This window comes from Andrena cerasifolii, chromosome 1 (assembly GCF_050908995.1).
Source record: "Andrena cerasifolii isolate SP2316 chromosome 1, iyAndCera1_principal, whole genome shotgun sequence".
In the NCBI taxonomy this organism is placed as follows: Eukaryota; Metazoa; Arthropoda; class Insecta; order Hymenoptera; family Andrenidae; genus Andrena; species Andrena cerasifolii.
The window spans coordinates 888,659-913,069 of NC_135118.1; the positions used below are offsets into that span (position 1 = coordinate 888,659).

General features: G+C 41.0%; 1 protein-coding gene and 1 long non-coding RNA gene across 2 annotated transcripts in view; both read right to left on the reverse strand.

Moving 5' to 3' along the window:
* The window catches only part of LOC143373918 (uncharacterized), a 222,420-nt gene that overhangs the window by 179,309 nt on the left and 18,700 nt on the right, over positions 1-24,411 (reverse strand). The window lies entirely within an intron of this gene.
* LOC143368223 (uncharacterized) lies at positions 3,174-6,664 on the reverse strand. The gene is made up of 3 exons (XR_013085178.1): positions 6,543-6,664; positions 3,899-4,226; positions 3,174-3,627 (listed from the first exon to the last, which is right to left on the reverse strand). It is a non-coding gene; the product is annotated as an uncharacterized LOC143368223 (long non-coding RNA).

Sequence of the window (24,411 nt, forward strand, 5' to 3'; positions counted from 1 at the left end):
TTTTGTACAGTTTTTGTATATGTGTTTCAGTATTTGCGGTCAAAGGTATGTAGTTCTAGGTTAAGGTTTGAATAATTTTTAAATTTTAGGTTAACGTCGTTTATGCCCAATGGACGTTGCATTGCTATTTAGTTGGCCTCGGCCGAAAAGGGAAAGAAGATTTCCATAAATTAAACGTAGCAACGGTTTTAATATGTAACTTTCACCATTTTACTGTTCCCAATATTGATTACTGTAAAATTCAATGTATTGTCTGTATATTCGACCTCGTACTAACATGTTCTTTTATTTATTCTTTATTAATTGAGCGTTTAGAGTCGCATCTACTTCTATGGTCATTAACGACTACATTGGGTGCGTAAGATCAATTAGTCATCGTGCGAATTAGTGAAAAGAAAACGGAGTAGAATAGAAGGAAAAAAAAGAAAAATGTTCCTGGGGCTCAGACATCTCAGGCACTGGTAAGCACAGACGCTAAATCAGTTGTCGGATTCCAATGTCTTCAAGGAAGTTGAGCACATTGTTGAAGGTATCCGGATCGGTGAGCATCTGTTTGAGGTCGGTGCCAATTTTATGTTGGTTTCGATTTGCTGAGTACTTGACACATTCGACCAGTATGTGCTGGATGGTGACACGTACTTTGCAGACATCACATTCTGTCGGTTCATTCTGGGTAATGAGGTGGGGGTGGGTCAAGTGAGTGTGACCGATTCTCAATCGAGTGAGTGTCACTTGGTCTTTCCGGTTTTCTAAGCAGATTCCGTTTATTTCAGGGATATCCTTCCCAATCAGGTGCAGTTTGGTGGATTTGCCCGTTTTCCATTCTTCATCCCTTAGGGCCTGGACAGCGATACGAATCGGGGTTTTGAGATCATTGTAATGCACAGAGATAGGGACGTCAGGCACTGGTAGTGAGCATGCTGACTTGGCTAGGGAATCAGCCTTTTCGTTTCCTTCAATACCCACATGAGATGGTATCCAAATTAAAATAATCTCTTTGCCCCGATTTTTAAGAATATAGAGGGTCTCTTGCAGTTCTTGGGTAATGTGGTCACCTTTGCTGGAGTCTGTGATTGCGTCAATAGCAGACATAGAGTCAGTGAGAATGGCATTATTCTTAAGTAAGTGCATATATTCTTCATTATTTCTGAAGTAAATAAATTAAATAAATTGTTATCGAGTTTGATCTCATTTTGAAAACCATTTACTTGCTTAAATTTTTATTAAATCGAATCAGCACCGTCGAACGTCCTAAAAACATTTTAAAAACGTCCAGAAAACGTAGTGAAAACGTTTTAAGCACGTCCTACAAATCGTCATGAAAACGTTTTGAAAACGTTCTGGTTTGTGAAAATGGATGTTTTTAGGACCTTTTCTGGACCTTTTCTGGATGTTTTCAAAACATCCTGAACGTTCGATCTAGACATTTTTAAAACGTATTTAAAACGGTTTTGTGCTATCTGGGTGATGATCGGGCGCTTTTCCTCATTTTGTTCAAAATTTAAAACGAGGTGTCCTTCATTAATAACAGTCAATTGTATTTGCCATTCCGCGGCATTAGTATCTAGTAAAGTATGTTCAGAAATCCCAAGTTATATTGAAAAATTTATTCGAAATTTAACACTTTATATTAATAGTACCGCCAAACAGTCGGCGAATTTTGCTAATTTTCAAGAATTTGTTAATAATAGGAAAAAAAAAAATTAAAATTGTGCGAAACACGTTGGCTAGCCGTGCACGCTTGCGTAGCACGCATTCTGGAATGTTGGGATTCGTTAAATCTTTTTTTTATTTCGCAAGTATTTGAAAATCAAAAAAAAAAAACGATACGACTGATAATCTACTTTGTGATATAAAAAAAAACAAAAGCTTATCTTTTGTTTCTTAAATATATTTTAAATTATTTCAATTTCTTCAACGCGGTTTTTCAAACCCGCAGGACAGCCGTTCATTTATTATATTCTAAATCTTGTAAGAAGATCCTAAAGTTGAGGGTATTAACTCGCTTTCTAAATTATTCGTTATATTTTTATTTATTCCGTTGTTAAAAATCAGTAGAGTCGAGAAGGTCTTTCTCGAGTCCCGGTTTGTAATCGACTGTCTTTCCGTCCCGTGGAAAGTCCCCTCTTTTCCTTTTTCGGAAAAACTCCTAAGGACCCCGATGCCAATTTATGATGTTTATGGCGTCGCACTGGTCGGGCCCATCGTCGCTGTAGGCGTCACGCTGGCCGTATCTGCGTAACCTCAACCTTGCAGCCCCTTTTACAAGGTGGTGCTTCAATATTGGTGCTTCTATAATAGATAAATATCGTGTATTCGCTTTTTTGAAAAAATCGGAATTTTCGAAATAACAAGAAAAAAAACGGGTTTCAAAGTTTTTTTATGTGAGCTTATAATGAAAATTATATTGAAAATTTAAAAAATTCTAGATTCAAGTAAGATATGCGCATACTGAACATTTCATTTAAATCGGCTAGCGTTGCTCTGAGGTACAAACGCTTAAAGATCGCAGAATAAGGTCGAAATCGCTGGTACATGCCGAGGTCAGGGATCTTGAAATTCTGTCATGTTAAGGGGTTAGACTACAGTGACGGACCGAGAATATAGATGATTTTCAGAACTCATATGGACTATACAAATCGACTACAACATTTAAAAAATAATGGTTTCCATGGCCGCGGGAGTCCATTGTTTAAAGTACTTCTTTTGTTGCATGCGCACTCGGCGTGTGCGTGATTACGCTAAAACGAGTGCACTGAAACAAAAATCCAAGAAATGTGATAAACTATAATTATAACATTGACGATCGCACATTTCAAAATTTGTGAAAAGCAACAAAAAGACGGACATTTGAATTTTGAAGAAAATTTTATTAGTTTTTTGTTTATATTTGTGAAAATAAATAAAAATTGCAAATTTTTGATCGCCAATGCCGAATAAATAGTATAGTGAAGATATGTGCAAAAGTGCAAAGTGATTGAGTGAGGAGATCTCGCGCAACCGAGCACACCGTTTTGCAAGACATAGTTTTGAGAAAAAGGCGTTTAAAGTATAAGAACCTAATTTTTTTATGGTATCGTGAACTTGCATCTAATCAGCCATTCCTGCTTCATACGTTGAGCCTTCTTCTTCACGTACTGCTTCTTCTCTGGCTGAGTTTTCAAGTCTGCGTATACTTCGGCCAAGTATAAGTGTAAGTATAAGTTTCGTCGAAGCACGTCGTCGAAGCACGCAAGTATATGATTTCGATTTCATTTCCGTACCCCAGGAAATAATGTCGTTCTCACGATGAGACATTTTGCATTGTGATTTTAAGGCTTCAAATTATTGTGTAAGCAAAAAAAATTTTTTGTATTTTTGAAATTTTTACTGGGGTCTAACCCATTAAGAAGTCATTCTGGTTAGCGCGCCGATAAATTCAGCGATTTTCAGGAATTTATTGCGAAGACAGGAATTATAGTAATGGAATAAAACTTTTTTCTATTGATTAAACTACATTTCTATAGCAAATAAAAAGTGTAAAAGTAATCAAATTATTGCTTTTAAAATAGTTTTGAAGGCGCTTTTTATGACTAGTTTAAAAATTCTTGCCTCCCTCATGCAGGTGATTTCAGCAGTTGGACTTATCTGAAACCAAAAATACAAACAGATTCTTGATCGGTACGACTGTCGCTATGGCCCGAACTAGAATAAATGATTTTTCCTTAAAATTAACAAAATGGCGGGCCAAATAGAAGAATCAATGTATTTCGGCTGTGTTTTCTCTGCTATTTTCGATTTTAAAAGTAGGTTAGCCTCAACAGAAATACTTGGTTGTAGTCCCGGCCAGAGGCATAGGTGTGCAGAATAAGCAGTTCAATTTATAAATCAATCGGTTCGATAGATTTTCAGATTTTACCTGCATCATGTGAAAAACTCACGTTCCGAGAAAATACTTTGTTGATCGTAGCAGAATGTTGCTCCAGCTTTGATGTCTGGGGGAGGTAGCGACTCCTCTATCAATGTTGTGCTTCTTCCAGGCTCGCGAACGGTGCTTTACTGTGGGATGATTACCGGCACTGCATGGACAGTCAGCCCCCACTGCTACTTTTTTTTTTTTTTTTTTTTTTTACGTGCGGAAAATGCATTACGCATACCCGGCGAGATGTTGTGTGCCGGGTAGTGTGGAACTCCTTTCGGACCCCCAAGTTTACCCACTAAAAACCACCACGACGCCCCTATAAGGTCTGCGCACACATATCCGTCCCGTGACGGTTCTGACACGGAATTAAATTTTGGGATGATATGAAACATTGAACCAACAAGAAAACCTCGAAATCTGAATGTTATTGTCATCATAAAGACATCATAAAGACATAGTGTACATATACTAGAAACATTGAACTAGAATTGCATTTCGGAAGAGTGGAGTGAAGGAGGGGGAAAATTTGAACGTTATCTGAAGTTCATAATTTTACACATTTATACGCTATTTCTGCTACATTGAAAATTTGACGAGGACCTAAGTTGTTATTGGATGGCGTTTGAAAAATTCCTAACTCGGTAGAATTACACGGATTGTCATAAAAATCTAGCAATTGTAAAAATTTTCTGCCTATTATTTTTTGTTCGTTTTCGGATACGATAATGTTTTCTATAATAATAATGCTGCCATCATTGAGACGGCAGCAATTGTTAGGATGCCGGATTTGTAAAATAAAATTACTGAAACTAATACGTTTAAATTGCTTTGCATTATTAATACCTTCTATTAATGGACCACGAGAATGTTCCGTTTGAAAAATCGGATATACAGACGGACTATGTACTGCTTCTATACTAAAACGCGATTTTTCTAGTTGCCGTTTCACTGTCTGTTGCAAAGGTTTTTCACTCTTCCTAATACATTTTTTAATACTTTGTAAAAAGTTTTCAAACGAAAAGCAACTAAACTCATCAACTGGTTCGTGATTTCTGACGTCATCTACCAAGTGTAAAAGGTTGTGAACGTTGTGTGAGACGTGTTTTGGGTCATATAACAATTCGAAGCTTTCAACAAAATACTCTAATAATTTTACTGCATAATCGAGTTGACTAAAATATTTTCGGTGAGTCAAAATGACAAATGCGGCGTGAAGGGCAAGAAAATTTGAATACCTATCGTCACTTATATTTTTTAGTAAAACTACTGGTCCCGTGTACAATAAAAATTAACGGAATTCAGTTGCTTTCCACCGTTTTTAAATATCCAAACTTCGAGGTTTTCTCATAAATTCTTTGGGCATGCTGCCAGATAGGTTTATAAGTAAAAGGGATATTTTGCATTGTGATTTTAGTGAGATTTTGGTTCTGGGTTTGCCACAACACCACAGAGAAAGTAATTTTTTCACTACGCCTAGACAAATTAAATGCATGTAATCTAGCGGAAATGAATTGATCATATGGATGCCAGGAATTTTTTCTATAATTGAAGTTCCATTATGGTGTTCTTTGTCAGTTTTTGATCTAAAATCAACATCTGTCCTTAAACAGAGATTTTTCGTGCCAGGAAAGCACGTTCTCTTGTTTATATTCTTACCTACAATGTGGCATTTAGTGCAGGAGGAATATCTGGCATGGCCTTTGATATATTTAAGAAAGGACTTATCAGGTACGTCGCATATAAACGACTTTATTTTTAAGTGATAAACATGGCCGTTAATAGAAATGCCGTTACTAATTAAATCTATGGCCTCTTTGGCGAAATCTTCTAGAAAAACGTTGGCCTCAATGGGCTTTTCATACCCATGACATGTGGCAATCATACCTACTTCATTGCATCCTGCAATACAGGCTAAAATGGGATAAACTTGACTTTTGGAGCTTTTACGAAGTGGCAAACCGTCCACATTGATGTTCATATAAATTGTATTATCTTCCATACGGGATAAATCTACAGACTGAACGAGTTGTAAAATGGTGGATTCTAAACCAAAATGGTAATACTGACCTGGATCTACACGTTTAATCTCTACATTCCTGGGAGTTTTTAACAGGGACCTGGCATCCGAGGGTAAATGACTTGAAACTGACTGCTTCAAAATGGCTAATAAATCGTTAATGGCTAGATGAGGAATATTATGTTTAATAGCCCACTCTGCTAATGACTTTGATAAATTGGGACTATCGGTGGTCTGAGAATTTTCGAATGTGGCGAAATTTTCAATTTCTTCCTCATTCTCAAGAAATCCTACATCACTCTGAGTGATATTAACAGAAGGTTCGGAATTAATACCAGGTGAAATGGTATTTGTAGTGGTACTAAGATCGGAAGATGTTGACTGGGAAACTGACTGTGAACAACTAGTGGCAGGTGGGAGTGAATATGGGAAAGTAGCATCTGATAATGTTGTGGCTCGGATTTCCTGAAGGGAACTATTTAGATTTCTCTTGGCACGCATATAGTACTTCTTCTGTAATTTTATTTTTCCAGTCATTATTGCGGTAAAAAAGGAGATAGAAAGAACTGACTGTATAGTTGGGAAGAGAATAGCGTAATGGAAGAGAATGGATACAGAACTTACGTGTAATAAAACCGGCACTTGTAAAACTATGAATGTTAAAGAAACACAACACTTTGTAAAAGTAGATGTACCTCGTTTAAAATGTCACCCTGTGTTTTCGACGGCACAGCAGTAACTAACGTATCGCGTGTAATCTGCACGCGACACCAGAGCTCGGAGCGATGGGGCCTCAGTGATGGAAGGGGGAAACACGTGTTCTTGGCTGTCGAGCGCCCGCTTCTGAAGGGTCTCAGGTGTTAACGTGGTCAGGCACGCATATTAACTGCAGTACTTATTGGCAATACCGAAGATTCTAGGGCCTAGAATATTAGCTTCGTATCGCGATGTTCTTAACCCGAGTTTCGTATCAATTAATTGAAAAATAAATAGTTTGGCCAACTAATAAGTAGTTATAATTAATGAATTGGGCATGATTGTAATGACGTCTAATTTAATTGCACTTAAAAACTGAATTACTAAGTGTATTTAAAACTAATACTTTTCGACGTGTAACACGAATTTCATGGCCAGGCATGATAGGATCGAATGAGATTGGTTGCGTAATTGTAGGCTCGGATGCAATAAGGGGACTAACGTTCGAAAAGGGAAAAAATTATGGTTGAAACACTAATAAATATTGGAAAATTAAAAGTTGTTAAACTGTATTTTAAAAAATATAGGGTTGTAAAGATCGTCACGACACACATTCTTTCTATTTACAGTTTTTTTATCGAATCATTACTATTCGAGCTAAAAATTATAAGCAAAAAAATTCCATCGTCCAAAATCATTATTTCTTTAAACAAAAATTGCGATAACTTCAGTAAATATTAAGGGATCGTTGTGAGACTTAAAACGTAACTTCAACAAACTCTAGAGAAGTCGAAATGTATGCACGAAACCCTTATATTAAAAAATGTAATAATATTTAATTAAAAAGAAATACTGGACATAACCCATGTTTTTAAACGTTCGCCGTTAAAAAGTATCGAGGCAATTTTGAGGTACATATAACTTGCAGCGACAAAGTTTTTTCTTAATATACAAGGAAGATTTTCACCAATTTTCACACTGATTAATAAATAATTGTAGAAGATATGATGATATATATAAATCTCGCGCGCCACCAACAGTCAGCAGCCACGTATAATAGTTGACTGTTGGTGCCGCGCGGAATTTATATATATCGCTGCATCTTCTACAATTATTATTTATTAATCAGTGTGAAAATCTTCCTTGTATATTAAGAAAAAACTTTGTCGCTGCAAGTTATATGTACCTCAAAATTGCCTCGATACTTTATAGGGGCGAATGTTGCAAAACATGGATTCTGCCCTGTACATATTATTATATTTTTTAACATAGGGGTTTGTGCATACACTTTACGGCTTCACTAGAGTTTTCTCAAATTTGTTTTAAATCTCATAAAGATTCGTTAATATTTTGTGAGAAAAAGCTTGAGGTCAATGAAAATTAAGATCGGAATTGGTTATACTATTATAAGTACTATATTTTGCACAGAAAGAAACGAGTCCTCCAAATGTCCCCTCGTTTGGAAAACTGTGTAAGGGCCACCCGTCTGCCAAAGTCACGGACTCAGTTGGTTTCCCATACCTACTCCTCTACCCTTGAAACAATTTATGACCGGCGAAGGCGTCGTTGTGTCGGTGTCGTCTCCGTAGCCGTTGCACCGTAAACCGACCCACGATGCAACGACCAGCTTTCTCCGAATAGCGCCGAATAGTCTTACAATTTACTCAAGTTATCACAATTTATGTTTAAAGAAAGATTGACTTTGGGCGAAGAAAAATGTTTTATTTATAATTTTTATCACCAATTGTAATGACTGGATAAACAAACTGTAAATAGAAAAATGTGTCGTGATGAGCTTTACAACACTATGTTTTTTAAAATCTGCATTAGCCACATTTAATTTTCCAATCTTCCTTAGCGTTTGGATAATACTTTTTCACATTTTCGAGCGCTAGTCCCGTTATTGCGCCCGACCGTTCATTAACCGCCCAACATTTTCTTAAAATTGGTGTGAAACGCCCATCTTTTATCTACCTTTACGTGCCTAGCGACAAAATCTTCGAATTACTACCTGAAGCGGCTAAACTACACATCTGCATGCCAAACGTTCAGCACCATAAACTTTTCTACCCATTAACTCTGTTCGCCTACTTCCTTACTCCGCCCAAACCTCCTCACAACATAGGGATATGCAATAACGAAGAAAACCCAATAACACACAGGCCACACTCAAGGTTCTTTCCCAAAATTTCCACTTCTCGACGTAATATTAACCGGAAAAAATGTATGAAACGTCGAAAAGTATTATTTTAAATACACTTAGTAATTCAGGTTTTAAGTGCAATTAAATTAGACGTCATTAAAATCATGCCCAATTCATTAATTATAACTACTTATTAGTTGGCCAAACCATTTATTTTTCAATTAATTGATACGAAACTCGGGTTAACAACATCGCGATACGAAGCTAATATTCTAGGCCCTAGAATCTTCGGTATTACCAATAAGTACTGCTGTTAATATGCGTGCCTGACCGCGTTAACACCTGAGACCCTTCAGAAGCGGGCGCTCGACAGCCGAGAAACACGGGACCATAAAAGACATAGATAGCACAAGCCATTAAGAACGGAAAAATGTGAAATCAGGGCAGATTGGTTAGGTTACGACCAATCGGAATTCATGCCCACCTTTTCTCGCACGGAATACGTCAACGCGTGCTTTTGTTTTGAAATTCGAGCGCCTGCTTATACTCGGGAGATAAGGGACCTGTCTTTAATTTGAAGGACGGACGAAGCAGACGGGACTACGCGCAGTCAGCGAGTTACCCCCTTTCTTCCTGTGCCACTCCGCGAGGCGTATTTAAAATTAATCAGGCTGATCGGTCAGAACATTTCGCTAGGGTCGCGGTTTATGACCGTATTGTCCCGCTAGTCGGCGGTAGAAAACTGTTTCCTACAGTTTTGGACAATTTATGACATAATTGGTTACGCCTCGTAGCAGACGTGAACTCGAGGTATCGGAAAACGGAAACAGGAATGGTATGCCTTTTCTTCTTTATAGCAACTCGAAGGCTTTCTGTTTCTCCTCTCTTCGGACCCTTTCGAACCGAAACACGTGGTGTCTGCCGTCTATCTCGAAGCAACGGGTACACTGGCAGTAAAAGGACGGAGCGCGGACTTATGTGAAAGTGTAGGATGGATCGTTCGTTGCACTTCTGCAAAGCACGTGTGTTTCGAAAATGTGCTGGCTTCTTTTTACCTATAGCCTCTTGTTCTGATGGGAGTTAACTCATAATGGAACGAGAGAAACTACTTGGGGGGAGAGGAAGTTGCTTGAAAAAATCCTATCAGTCAGCTAGCAATCTCGTCCTAGAAATGTTCTCCGCTCAAGAATATTACGCGATGTTCTGGGTGTACGCCCGGAACAACGGGGACGCAAGTGCTACCGTGCGAGCGTTTGCACGGGAATACCCGCACATCCAAACCCCCAGCGAGGGTACAATTCGGCGTTTGGCGTCAAGATTATACTCGACGGGGTCGATAATGCCGCGAGGCAGTAACGTGGGTAGACCCAGAGCCGCGCGGAACCTTGCGGTAGAAGAGAACGTGTTGGATGCAATAAACGAAGATCCGACCGTCAGCGTGCGCGACTTGAGCAGCCGCCTAGAGTAAATCACAGTACAAGATAAATGCAGCAATTAGTAATTGAGGAAAACGAATGTTATCTAATAATGGATGTTTCTGCATTTTCTTCTAGTGCCAGCAGAATGACGGTACACCGAACTCTGAGGGAAAACATGTTGCATCCGTACAGCTATGTACGGGTGCAACATTTGCACCCCGCGGATGGCGACCAGCGGGTTGAGTTTTCAGTGTGGCTTTTGGGAGAAGTGCAGCGGAATCCGTCGTTCTGCAAATACATATTGTGGACGGACGAAGCACTCTTCAATAGGGAAGGGTGCTTCAATTCCCACAATCGGCATTTGTGGAGCGACGAGAATCCACTAGCGCTTCGGACACGCGCAGCACAAGCCCGTTGGTCGATTAATGTATGGGCCGGCATTTGTGGTGATTACATCGTTGGGCCGTACATGCTGCCAGACAGGATGGACGGCCTAGCGTATAAAGTGTTTTTAGAGCATGTTCTGCCGGATCTCGTGAACCATATTCCAAATGAGATCCGACGGAACATGTTTGTTGGGGCCCACGCTAAGGTGCTACGGCACTGGGCGGCCCCGCGGCGAGGCGTACGACGCGACGCGACGGGGGTTCGGCGATGTGTCTCGAGCCAGTGGGCACGTGTAGTTTTTAGGAATAAAGATTAGTTAGTATGAACCGGAAGTTACTCATTTTTTCTCTCTGTATCCAAAAACCTAACAATTGGCGCAGTCGTGGCTGGAATATAGAACCAAACGTAAAAAGTGTACAAGTCTAAAAGCGTACAACGTGAAACGTGCCACGTGCCACAGAAGTGAGGTTAGCGTACATCATGGCGGAAACAACCGAACAGATTAAGCAGCTAACAGAAATGATGAAGAACTTGCTATAATTGCAAGCAACGCAATTACAACAGAATGTGTTTACTTCGAATTCATCGACCTCAGCGACCGAGACTTTCAATCAACTCAACAACCGGTTGGAAAAGTACGTCTACAACGTGGACGATGAACCGAAACCCTTCAAGAAATGGCTAAAGAGACACGCTTATACAATTACTACGGAAGCAGCAGCACTTCCAGAAGAGATGAAAACTCGTCTGATTTTGGGTAAGCTTGGTCAAGCTGAATTCGACCGCCTAACGGACCACGTCGCACCGACAGACCCGGCGAAAATGAAGCAAAGTGAGGTAATCGAAAAATTAGAACACTTGTTCAACGACAATAAATCGATCACGCGCCGCCGTATTGAGATATTAAACTATCGTTACAATAAGAGTGTTCCGATTCGTAAACACATAGATCGTATCAACCGCAACGCTACAGACTTTGAACGCGCGAGTTTAAGTGACGACCACTTAAAAATCGTGCTACTGTTACAATCATTGTGCTACTCAAGTGATAATGAAAATCCAAAGAAAATTGCATTGCGTGCGGTGGAGAAAAACGTAGATGCCACCATGGCAGACATTACTAGGGAGCTCGAAGCTCATATAAACGTATGCTCGGGCCTTGAAACACTAGTAAACCCGGTAAATAAATCGGAAGAGATAAACGCTATTCACGTGAGACCGAAAACAGCGCACGCGTATTCGAAAGAAAAGAGAAAAATATCCGATTGCAAATACCAGAAAAAGTACGCGGTAACAGCGGGCGCAAGCCAATCGTCTTATAATAAGCCTGCGAAATGTAACGGGTGCGGTAATAGCCATTGGCGTACGACATGTCCTTTTGCTAAAGCGATTTGTAACATTTGTAAAAAGAAGGGACATATCACAAAAGTTTGTCGATCTATGCGAAAGGAGGACTATCACACGGCTCAGACTAAATATTTGACAGTAAAATCGATTTCTAGCATACAACACGGGCGTCGGATATATGTTAATGCTACAATACGTAATAAAACTTTGCGATTTCAGTATGATACGGGATCAGACATTACGACAATAGGTCAAAACGAATGGCATCGTTTGGGTCGGCCGCCACTTTCGCCCGGTATAAAAGTTGCACATGCCGGCGGAGATGACTTTGCGACTCGCGGATGTTTCCGAGCCGCCGTTGCTGTTCAGGGCCGTGTGAATGAAATCGTAATTTACGTATCCGTCCGCAAGGATTTGAATCTCTTAGGTCTCGATGGCATAGACAAGTTTGACTTGTGGAATTTACCGAAGAAGAGCTTCCATGACACGGACCGGGTTGCAGCGGTTCGGAAGCTAGAGTGGGGGAAAAACAATCCGACCGGGAGTGAGATCGCGTCACGATCGAGTGAAAATAGACTATCGCGGACCGGCGTAAAAAAAAAAAACGTTAACAGTATATACGGAAATTCGCGATGCATTCCCTGATTTATTCAGGGAAGAGTTGGGTGCGTGTAGGGACTTTGTCGCTAAGTTTCGTCTCGCACCTGATGCGAAAAACGTTCAACTTCCGTGTCGACCGATTCCATATGCGATGGAAGCACCGCATAATGCAGAAATTCAACGTCTCTTAACCGCAGATGTTCTGGAAGCGGTAGAGACCTCCGACTGGTTTACCCCAATCGTGCCAATTAAAAAGGCGAACGGAAGAATTCGCGTGTGCGCTGATTATTCGACGGGGTTAAATCAAGCATTAATAGACGATAAGTACCCATTGCCAAATGTGGAAGATGTGTTCACTAAACTTAATGGCAACCGATTTTTTAGTCAATTAGATTTAAGCGACGCTTACTTGCAAATTCCAATAGCTGAGGAGAGCCGTGACATCACTACGATAATCACACCAAGGGGTTTATTTCGATACAAGCCGTTTGGGATAAAAACGGCCCCGGCTATTTTTCAAAGGGCTATGGATCAAACCTTGGCTGGTATCCGGGGGGTGCTTGTATACCTGGACGATGTGCTGGTCATGGGATCAACACGCGAAGAGCACGGCAAGCATCTGGAAGAATGTCTTCAACGAATGTCGGACCGGGGACTTCGCCTCAATTTGTCAAAATGCAAATTCTGCATGAAGGAGGTCAAATTTCTAGGCTTCATCGTAAACGCTGACGGTATCAAAGCTGATGGGGAGCGGACTCGTGCCATCGCAAATATGCCCGCACCAACAAAGGAAGCTGAAGTACGAAGCCTGCTGGGCATGGTAAATTATTATGGTAGATTCGTACCCCGCCTACATGAGTTGAAACAACCGCTGGAAGAGTTGACAAGAAAAGACGTCCGGTGGAATTGGGGTATCAAACAAAAACGAGCTCTGGAGGAAATTAAAAAGATCATGTTGAGTCCGATGCTACTGGGACATTACAACCCAGCGAAAACGCTCATTGTGGCTGCAGACGCTAGTGCGACCGGCATCGGTGGAGTACTATCTCAACGGAGTGAAGACGGTTGTGAACAAGTAATCTACCACATGTCTTAAAGTCTAACCGATGTACAGAGAAACTACTCCCAACTGGAAAAAGAAGCGCTGGCTCTGGTAACGGCAATTGAAAGGTTTCACAAGTTTGTGTGGGGGAGACCATTCATTTTGCAGACCGACCACAAGCCACTGCTAGCATTGCTGCGTACAGAAGATACAAAGGGTCTGAAAACCATGACGGCAGCACGTCTCAAACGATGGGCCATTAGACTTCTGGGATACAATTTCAAGATAGTGTACATAAACACTCTAGACTTCGGGAAGGCGAACGCACTGTCGAGGCTCGTTGAAAAGTTCCGCAAGGACAATGTCGAGGAATTGTAAGTTGCCGCGGTGCAAATCGTGGAAAAAGAAGTGCAACAGGTGAAGAATGCCATTCTGGACAAATTCGGACTCCAAGTAAGGACCAATCTGCGGAAAGAAACGGAAGCAGATGCGGAATTGAAATCTGTCAAAGAAGCGATACTGGGAAACTGGAGCGCAAAATTGTCCGCGGAAATTATGAACAAGTATAGCAAATGCCGCTATTCGTTGAGCATCGTGGAAGGGATACTCATGTTCGGCGATCAAGTCATAATACCGTCGGGAATGCGTGAACGGGTATTAAAAACACTGCATCTTGGCCACCCTGGAATTCGCCGAATGAAACAGCTGGCACGAGAATTTGTGTACTGGCCAGGGATGACGGGGGACATTGAGGACTGCGTGCGGCGGTGTAACCCATGCGCACTCACAAAGAAGATGTCGCCTAAGGTACCACTCTGTCCATGGCCGCCAGCTACCAGACCTAGGGAGCGCATGCACATAGATTATGCAGGACCAATCGACAATAAGTACATTCTCGTCTTAGTCGACGCGTATTCCAAGTTCATGGACGTAATGTTGACAACTTCGATCACCGCGGAGCGGACGGTGGACATGTATCGAGAGGTATTTAGCCGATACGGACCACCGGAGATAATTGTAAGTGACCACGGGACGCAGTTCACATCGGAACATTTTAGGAAATTCTGCGAAGAAAAAGGGATCACACACCTTTTATCACCGGTCGGACACCCACAGTCCAACGGTCTAGCAGAAAGAATGGTGGACTGCATAAAACGTGCAATCAAGAAAGAACCTTCGACCTGGAAGAAACAACTGCATGAATTCCTATACAGGCATAGGTATACACCATGCGAGGGGACACCTGGGATAAAATCTTCAGCAGAATTGTTCCTTGGACGCAAAATGCGATCACTACTCATGGCGTTGCTACTGTTACGAATTACAACAGTTAAATTCTGGTTATAAAATTATTTATTAATAAAATGGTGTCCCTCTTCTTGTGTCAAGACAATTAAGTCATTTACCACTGGGATAGGGACTTCGGTAGCACGAATAATAAGATTATACGTGTGAACTTTCTTGTTTGAAACCAAACTATCAACTGACGCTCCGCGCCGAAAAACTCTTCCTTTTAAAATGCTGGGTAGAGAGGTTTTCACCCTCTACCCTCGAATGGCCAAGATGGAGGGAAAGCCCAAATATACACAATCCAAGGTGCATTGCTGACGAAGTCCAGACATTGGCATCGGCGGAAAGACATTACAGCGTAGACCTTGAAAATCCTTGGGCTTCACGATTTCGAGGACTGCTCTTGTGCCCAAGGGTTACTGCCTAGTCCCTCGCCAGATGAGCGTGTCGAGCTCAAGGGAGGTCTCCGCCTTAGTTGTTTGCCAAAATGCACGGCCAACATTCGGGACTACATCTGGGTTTACTTACTAAAACTTTCCCTGATCTGGCCATTCGTTACGCACGTAACACCTCCCCCCTTAGACCAAACACACTAGATTGAAAAGCTCATGTGTTTCATAGAGAGGAAGTATCTTACAGAAACGGTAGAAATACTGATTATATTAAAATAAGTAATACACTAAAACACACATATCAGTAACACACAAAACGCCATATACTTTAGTAAGGAATCACACTGAAATGAAAATATATAAGAAAACATACTAAACATACAAATACATCGATATACGCTTAATGCACACATAAAAAAAATAACAACTTATTATCCTTAATATTGATACAATAAGTAAACCCATACTTCACACATAAAAAAACATCCACCGCACATATACGCATTACACAAATACGTGCGTATACGATACAGGGTGTCCCAAAAATGTCGGAGTTCCTTGAAAGGGGTGACTCAGGAGGTGATTTGAAACAACTTTTTCCTTAGCGAAAATATTGTCCGAAGCTTCGTTAACGAGATATTAACAAAAACCCCCGACCAATCAGAGCGCGCGCCTTCCGCCCGAGCTCCCGTTGTAGCGTTGGCTACGCGGCAGGCGGCTGCGCTTGTACTACGAAGGTATGAACAAGCAAGTCGGCATGCACCGAAGGAAACCGCGTTACACAATTTTATTTTAAAGCGAAATCTTAAATAATAATTGTTTGAAGTGAGAGGACAAGAAATACGCAAATTTCGTTTTCAAATAAGGCATAAACGAAAAGGTAATGTAACAAAAAATGTACGACAAGTGATCATAATTCGTTATTGAGGTAAAAATCCGTAGTTTAATCACGGCTAACATAACTAAATTTAAAAAATAATATTAGGTGTATGAATAAATTCTTTCAGACTGGATTTACATAATCGGTATAAAGCAACCGAATTTCTATCGCAGTGATATTCGTAAGCTACCAGAAAATTGGCAAAAGCTAATTAACAATAATGGAAATTATTTCGATGATTGAGTTGTTCTTATTTTATTTTTTTTAAATCAAACTGTTATTGAACCCTAAAATCGAACAGAATTTATTTCTACACCTAATAATCACTAATAATTTAAATAACACACACCCCTACGGGCATTCCTTTCCTTCCTTTCCTTCCTTTTCCGAAACCTGTGTCACTAAGTAGGTCACTGTGCCGATCCTGGTCATCGGTGGAGGAAAAGATTTATGGTAGGGTTGCGCCCAGTGCTCAGCTGATCGCAGGTATACGACACCACCCGAAGGTAAGGATTACAACGTCAAGTGCGTCCGGGTTAATGTACCGAATATTCACTTCACTGCACGGCCACTAACACTGATCAATTAATTTACTTTTCATGGAACCTGTTGTTCCTACGTTATAAAATGGGGCCGATTACTGTTAGTTGAGCAGTTGCTCGATGTGACCACCCTCAGCGTCTATGCACGCCTTGCAGCATCATTGACTCCGTTGAGAATAATTTTGACGCCAAATCGTATCCTCGCTGGGGGTTTGGATTTGCGAGTATTCCCGTGCAAACGCTCGCACAGTAGAACTTGCGTCCCCGTTGATCCCAGCGTACACCCAGAACATGGCGTAAAATTCTTCAGCGGAGAACATTTCTGGGACGAGATTGCTAGCTGACTGACAGGATTTTTTCCAAGCAACTTCCTCTACCTCCAAGTAGTTTCTCTCGTTCCATTATGAGTTAACTCCCACCAGAACAAGAGGCTTTAGGTAAAAAGAAGCCAGCACATTTTCGAAACACACGTTCTTTGCAGATGTGCAACGAACGACCCATCCTACACTTTCACATAAGTCCGCGCTCCGTCCTTTTACTGCCAGTGTACCCGTTGCTTCGAGATAGACGGCAGACACCACGTGTTTCGGTTCGAAAGGGCCCGAAGACAAGAGAAACAGAAAGTCTTCGACTTGCTATAAAGAAGAAAAGGCATACCATTCCTGTTTCCGTTTTCGAATACCCTGAGCTCACGTCAGCTACGAGGCGGAACCAGCTAAGCCATAAATTACCCAAAACAAATCGTTCTCTACCGCCGACTCGCAGGACAATACGGTCATAAACCGCGACCCTGGCGAAATGCTTTGGCCGACCAGCCTGATTAATTTTAAATACGTCTCGCGGATAGACACAGGAAGAAAGGGGGTAACTCGGTGACTGCGCGTAGTCCCACCTGCTTCGTCCTTCCTTCCAATTAAAGGCAGGTCCCTTATCTCTCGAGTATAAGGACGCGCTCGAATTTCAAAACAAAAGCACGCGTTGACGTATTTCGTGCGAGAAAAGGTGGGCATGAAGTCCGATTGGTCGTAGCCTAAATAAATCTGCCCTGCATCCCTCCCAAACGGCCACTGTTTTGAAGAGGCCTTCTTCACAGCCATGTCTCCTCCACAAGGCCCACCAGTATAAATACGCACTCGAATTTCAAAACAAAAGCACGCGTCCGATTGGTCCTAATCTAACCAATCGGCCCGGCATCCTTCTGAAGCGGCCACTGTCTTGAAGAGGCCCTCTTCACAGCAATATCTCCTCCCCGAAGCCCACCTTCTCTCGCACGGAATACGTCGACGCGTGCTTTTGTGTTGAAATTCAAGCGCGTGTTTATACTGGTAGGCCTTGGGGAGGAAACATGGCTGAGAAGAAGGCCTCTTCAAAACAGTGGCCGTTTGGGAGAGATGCAGGGCAGATTGGTTAGGTTAGAACCAATCGGAATTCATGCCCACCTTTTCTCGCACGGAATACGTTAAAGCGTGCTTTTGTTTGGTAATTCTAGCGCGTGTTTATACTCGAGAGATAAGGGATCTGTCTTTAATTTGAAGGAAACACGAAGCAGGCGGGACTACGCGCAGTAAACGAGTTACCCCATTTCTTCCCGTATCTCTCCGCGAGGCGTATTGATGTTGGATATTACTTTTTAATTGCTAGTTCCCAAAAATTAATCAGGCTGGTCGGCCATAGCATTTCGCCAGGGTCACGATTTATTACCATATTGTCCTGCGAGTCGGCGGTAGAGAACGATTTGTTTTGAGTAATTTATGGCTTAGCTGGTTCCGCCTCGTAGCTGACGTGAACTCAGGTTTTGGAAAACGGAAACAGGATTGGTATGCCTTTCCTTCATTATAGCAACTCGAAGACTTTCTGCTTCTCTTCTCTTCGGGCCCTTTTGAACCGAAACACGTGGTGTCTGCTGTCTATCTCTAAGCAACGGGTACATTGGCAGTAAAAGGACGGAGCACGGGCTTTTGTGAAAGTGTAGGATGGTTCGTACGTTGCATTTCTGCAAAGCACATGTGTTTCGAAAATGTGCTGGCTTCTTTTTACCTAAAGCCTCTTGTCCTGGTGGGAGTTTACTCATAATGGAACGAGATAAACTACTTGGGGGTAGAGGAAGTTGCTTGAAAAAAATCCTGTCAGTCAGCTAGCAATCTCGTCCCAGAAATGTTCTCTGCTCAAGAGTATTACTCGAGGTTCTGAGAGTACCCCCCGAACAACGGGGACGCAAGTGCTGCAGTGTGAGAATTTGCGCAGGAATACCCACAGCTCCGAACGCCAAGTTCTCATTCATTTCCACAAATTTTTATAACGTAGGAACAACACGTTCCATGAAAAATAAATTAAGTGATCAGTGTTAGTAGGAGTGCAGTGAAGTGAATATTCGGTACATTAACGCGGACGCACTTGACGTTGCGACTCTTAACTTTGGATGGTGTCGTGTACCTGAGATCAGCTGTGCACTCGGCGCAACCCTACCATAAATCTTTTCGTCCACCGATGACCAGGATCGCCACAGTGACCTACTTAGTGACACAGGTTTCCGAAAAGGAAGAAAAGGAAGGAAAGGAATGCCCGTAGGGGTGAGTGTTATTTAATTTATTAGTGATTATTAGGTGTAGAAATAAATTCTGTTCGATTTTAGAGTTCAATAAGTTTGATTTAAAAAAATATGAAAACAACTCAATCATCGAAATAATTTCCATTATTGTTAATTATCTTTTGCCATTTTTCTGGTAGCTTACGAATATCACTGCGATAGAAATTCGGTTGCTTTATACCGATTATGTAAATCCAGTCTGAAAGAATTTATTCATACACCTAATATTATTTTTTAAATTTAGTTATGTTAGCCGTGATTAAACTACGGATTTTTACCTCAATAACGAATTATGATCATTGGCGTACATTTTTTGTTACATTACCTTTTCGTTTATGCCTTATTTGAAAACGAAATTTGCGTATTTCTTGTCCTCTCACTTCAAACAATTATTATTTAAGATTTCGCTTTAAAATAAAATTGTGTAACGCGGTTTCCTTCGGTGCATGCCGACTTGCTTGTTCATACCTTCGTAGTACAAGCGCAGCCGCCTGCCGCGTAGCCAACGCTACAACGGGAGCTCGGGCGGAAGGCGCGCGCTCTGATTGGTCGGGGTTTTTTGTTAATATCTCGTTAACGAAGCTTCGGACAATATTTTCGCTAAGGAAAAAGTTGTTTCAAATCACCCCCTGAGTCACCCCTTTCAAGGAACTCCGACATTTTTGGGACACCCTGTATACTAAATGAACAGAAGAAATTGTATACTTAAGAAATTTCCGTGTACTTAAGATGTTTCCAGAACTTATGGAACATCAGCTAATTTCAATTTATTTGCATGTATTACGCGAGGTTTACCATTAACAAAAATTTTAACATTATGGTTTCCTAAAACTTCGCTTATTTTGTAGGGCCCTGAATAGTTCTCAGACAATTTTCCCCTCTTAGGTTCCTTCAATAGAAATACTGAGTCATTTACCTGAAAGTATTGTGGATTGATTCTACGATCATAATATGATTTGGACCTTTCCTTAGCCTTAATTAAATTTTTGCGCGCTAAAAGTCGTACGTCATGCATTGTGTGAATCAATTCAACCAAATAATCCCCATAAGTTCGCATGTTACTTTCGTTATAAGGTTCACTGGAGGGTTGTCTCGCAATTTTTCCAAACACCAATTCATACGGAGTGAAACCAGTACCCTCGTGTACACTAGTATTGTACGAAAATGTTGCTAACTCAGGAAATTCGTCCCACTCATGTCGACTGTCCACATATTGCTTGATATATTCAACAAGAACTGCATGAGACCGCTCAAGCGAACCATTGGATTGCGGGTGGAAAGCAGTTGTTAAATATCGAGTAATGCGGAAATATTTGGATAAATTTTTTACAATAAACTCGTAAAATTTGTACCTCTGTCTGTCAATATAGCCTTAGGTGGTCCGAATATACTAAAGAAATGTTTGACGAGGGCCCTAGTTACACTCACCGCAGTCGCTGATTTCATTGGTAAAGCAAGGGAGAACTTGGCCAAGTTATCCTGCAGGGTGAGCAGGTATTCATTCCCGTTTGTCGTCCTTGGTAAGGGGCCCACCATATCCATGGACACCTTCTCGAAAGCCGCATCCGGAGTATCCGTGATGACCATCGGCTGCTTTGTTTTATTGCGGGTTACCTTCTTTAATTGGCACTTAATGCAGTTACGTACAAATGTCTGTACATCAGCCCTGAGATTTTCCCAGTAGAACCTCTGCCGAATTCGATTGTAGGTCTTGGTGATCCCCTTATGTCCACCCACGGCAGAGCAATGTGCCTCTTCAATGATGTTCATCCGACGATGATCCTCCGGTTCCTCTACCGTTCCATGGCAAACGATTATTTTGATGCGCTTCTGTGTGATGGAATTACGCAATAACATTATTACTTCCTGCCAGGTTATTCCATCAATCTCCTTAAATTTCGCAATTCCTATTGTTTCACATGGATGAATACTCAGTTGTCTATTTAACTCAGAGAAAGCCTTTGCCAATGCTTCCTTAGTTAACTTATCTTCATTCGACAACTTACAAATTATCGCTACATGGTACTTCTTTCCCTTTTTAATAAAAATAGCATCTCCAATTTGTGGATTCCCCAACCTAGGTATTTCCTTTCGTATTGTGAATTGTTGCGCTCCATCATCTATTGGGTCGCCTTTGACAGTAAGAAAATACATTGAATTGTCCTTTCTCATAAAAAGCTTATCCCGTTGATTTAGAACAATATTGCGGATTGATCTTGTTTCTCTTGTATCTGCAAATTCTTGGTCCTTGATTTGTTTATCAAAATCAACGCTCTCGGCTCCACTTTCACTGCTGCTATCGAATTCATCTTCTTCAAATTCAAAAATATCCTCCAACATCATATTGTTTTCCGTTTCCGGATATATGGCTCTTCCAGTTGGCCTATTTGCAGGAGTTGATATTAACGGTGGTTTGCCAACAGAAGTGATTTGATCCCTGTTAAAGTCCAATACCGATGTTGAATTACCAATTCCTTTCGTTGTCGATCCTAGCATTTTCAGACGTAACGCCAAAGGAATGTCCTCAAAATCAGGTGTCACAATCCCTTCGGCGGCCGAAGAGCCTGAACTCGGTGAAAGGTCTCTATGAACCTGTGCCTCGACCACATGGCGTTCAAAAGGTCGTTGCCTTAGCTCTTTTTCAGTAAAAGGCACGGACCCTTCAGGGTCCTGATTCCGTTGACTACGTGTCTTCAAATTTGGTTGTACAATAATCGGTTCTTTTTCGCCCATCATCTGTGCAGTCTGCGGTGGCGGTGTCCTTAACGTTGCTGGATTCCTATTTCTTCGTTCTATTTCCTCATCCTCGGAGTCAGAAACTATATCTTCCCGTACATCCACTTTAATTGGATATAGTGTCTCTGGCACGAATTCCTTTGGTGGGTTCCGTGATAGTGCATCTGCATTCACGTTTGTTTTCCCAGCCTTATATAATATGTCATATTCATATTCGGCAAGTTTTAACCTCCACCTCATTAATCTTGAAGTTGGGTCTTTTACGGAATGCAGCCAGGTGAGTGGCTTATGGTCAGTTACAAACGTAAATTTTCTACTATACAGATATGGCCGAAAATGTTGCACACAATATACCATTGCTAACAACTCCTTTTGTATCGTAGGATAATTTAACTCTGCGCTATTTAATACTCGTGAGGCATATGCTACTGGTTTATCTTTTCCGATCGAACCTTGACTCAAAATACCCCCTATTGCGAAATCCGAAGCATCGGTTGTCAGTACGAAAGGTTGATTGAAATCGGGATACTGCAAAACGGGCTCTTCGCATAATTTATCGCGTAAAATTTCAAAAGCTTCACACTGTCTTTCAGTCCAACGGAATGGTTCATCCTTTTTTAGCAAATTAGTTAATGGCTTTGAAATGTTGGAAAAATTTTGAATGAATCGACGATAATAACCCGCCAATCCAAGAAATTGTTTTACATTTTTTGCATTTTTTGGAATTGGAAAATTTCTTACTGCATTTCCTTTCGCCGGGTCAGGTCGAACACCATCCGCGCTAATAATGTGCCCTAAATAACAAACCTCTGTTCGCAAAAACTCGCATTTGTCCGGTTGTAATTTTAAATTCGCCTGTCGTAACCTTTCCATCAATTTCCGAAACTTGATTTCATGCTCACGTAAAGAACTCGCATATACGACAATGTCATCTAAATAGACAAACATTTCATTACCCTGCAAACCTGTTAAGACCCTATCCATTAACCTTTGAAAAGTTGCCGGTGCATTCTTTAAGCCAAACGGCATCCTTTCAAACTCATAATGACCATGAGGCGTTGTAAAAGCGGTTTTATGACTATCCTCAGGGTGCATGCGAATCTGATGGAAACCCGACGCCAAATCAAATATTGAAAAATACTTAGCACTACCCAATTGGTCAAGAATTTCCACTATGTTAGGTATAGGATAGGCATCACCTATAGTTATCTCATTTACGTCCCGAAAATCTAAAACCATCCTCCAAAGTTTGTTGCCCTTACTATCCGGTTTCTTCGGAACAATGCAGACAGGGATATTATAAGCAGATTTCGACGGTTTTATAATACCAGTTTCTAACAACGTATTTACTTGACGTTTAATTTCATCCTTGTGCACAGGGGGAAATCGGTATTGTCGTCTGTTTATGGGTCGATTGTCAATTGTCGGTATCCGATGTTCGGTCACTGTCGTAAAACCCAAAGACTCGCCAGGTATGTGGAAACAATCAGAATTCTCCCGAATTAACTGGTTTACGCTTTCCCGTTCCTCCGAATTTAAATGATTTAACCGTAATAAACTCTCCACCATTTCTGCACGCTCAACATTTCCTAACTTACTCACTGGAAAACAATGATATTTGTCACTTTCTCTTTTGGTTTCCCGAATCTTAACTGTTTCAGAAAAGTGATCTACTTCATCCTCTTCTCTTAATTGGCGATAAAATGAATTAATTTCCAAATTTAGGTTTTCATGAAATTTTTTAACTTGATCCATCCTATCTTTTACGGAGATTTGAGTTCCCACATCTGCGATCACTGACTTCGATTTTACCGTTAATTTAGAATCATTTCCCGTAGATGGATACGAATTAGAAATTTGCACAGTTGAAATTCTTGATTCCTTATGTAAGGCTTCCCCTTTCGTAGCACATTTCGAAGTATCTTTTTCCTTTTCAAGATTAATTGGCAAGAGAGATTTTGAAACAGTTTCCTCTCCTACATTGAATTTAGAAATTTTATTTGCCTCACTTATGTACGAGACTTCCTGAATTTTAACTTTGGGTACAATTATTTCAATATCTCGATCATTCGTATTAATTACATCGAGATAAGCCTTTCCGTTAATTACTGTGACCACAGCGTCACCAAGGTACACCCCATTAATGCCTTGCACCCTTAAGCGCGGCACATATCCTTGCCCGATTTCTGGATTTGCTGCTATAACATAAGCTTGTGTTCGTGATCTCGCTGGAATTACAATGTGTTCTCTTGTCTCAAAAGGAAATGATTTTCCATTGCATTCCAAACACTCCCTTTCGTAATTTATATGAGCCTTTTGCTGCATAAGAAAATCTGATCCGATAATTCCTTCCTGTGCTATAGGAAAATCGTTATCTACTAAATGGAAAAGTACACGTTGCCCTAACATTTCTAAAGCTACTAGTCCTCTTGT